Source organism: Acyrthosiphon pisum, chromosome X (genome assembly GCF_005508785.2).
Source record: "Acyrthosiphon pisum isolate AL4f chromosome X, pea_aphid_22Mar2018_4r6ur, whole genome shotgun sequence".
Classification (NCBI taxonomy): domain Eukaryota; kingdom Metazoa; phylum Arthropoda; class Insecta; order Hemiptera; family Aphididae; genus Acyrthosiphon; species Acyrthosiphon pisum.
In genome coordinates, this window is record NC_042493.1 from 104102737 (window position 1) to 104104066 (window position 1330).

The following is a 1330-nucleotide window of genomic DNA, read 5'->3' on the forward strand; positions in this document are numbered from 1 at the left end:
TAATAATATGTAACTTATAGCAACCATTAGGAGGACTTGGCGGCTGGTGCACTGCAGCGCCTGCGCTACGTCTAGTGGTGTACCTATGCGAAATATAATATGGTGTAAGTAGGTAGGTATATATTTCTTCAACAGGGCAACCGGTGTGAGACGTAGCAAACGGGAACTTGTATGCTGATTTGGACTTTTTGACCGTCAGGCGTCAAATGACCCGAGTCACTTAGATTCGTTAATAGGCATAAGGCATATGACGTATAACGTAGTGCCGTAGCGTATAATAATAATTTAATGACAATAGGACATAATAGATTAAATTCAATTTATTCTGTGACAATAATATTATGATAATATAAGTAAGGAAGTGACGTATTGCGTGGGCCAAATCTGGACATTACGATCATGTTATCAATATGTTGTTTATATCACTTTCAGTTTGCGGCATAGAAAATAGTGGTCCAATCATAGATTTAAAGAAACTTTTTTTTAAAGAACATTCTTTAAGTTTATGGGTCCAATACCCCGTCGCGGTATAATAATATCACATTATTGATTATTACAATATTATACAGACATAATAAATTGTTTTAAGTGACGAGACGTCGTGTACCAAATACAACTTCGATGATATCACAATGACATCATGATAATATTATATTATTATATACCTACCTATAATTGTTGAAAGACCCATGTGTATTGATAAGGTGTCGTCACTCTGGACCCCTATACGTATACACTCTTGATTGAAAATATTACCACAGTTCTATAGTCACCAGAGAGCGCTTCCTGTCCTATGAAGGCCAGTTTTTTCATACTATTAAATGCAAAATGTCTTAAAAATTAAGAATTAAAATGCTATTTTTTTTAAAATTTAAATTAGTATTTACAAAAACATTGAATAATAAAAAGTCTTTTTTAATCAAGTCGGTATAATAAATTGGAGCCTGTAATTATACATTACATTTGTATTTTAATCATTTGCAATATTTTATATCGAGTAGACATCAATTATAAAATATCATGTACGTCACTTCTTTGGATACTTGCATCCTTCTTAAAATCTTTAAATTAAATTAAAACTATTATGGTTCTGCTCCTAATTTTAACAGTAGTCTATTAGAGTGGAGTATTATTTTTTAGTGCTCATAAAAACTCTAAATACATATTTTGCATATTTTATTAAATGATTAGGTATATTATTTATATTATAATATTATTCAATAATAGTTATCTTATAAGCTTCAAACTAATTTTGAAAAAAATTTTAGTTTTTTTGATGTTTTCTTGTTTTTAGCAACTTGCTAATTTTTTTCTTTTGCAAGTGAATATC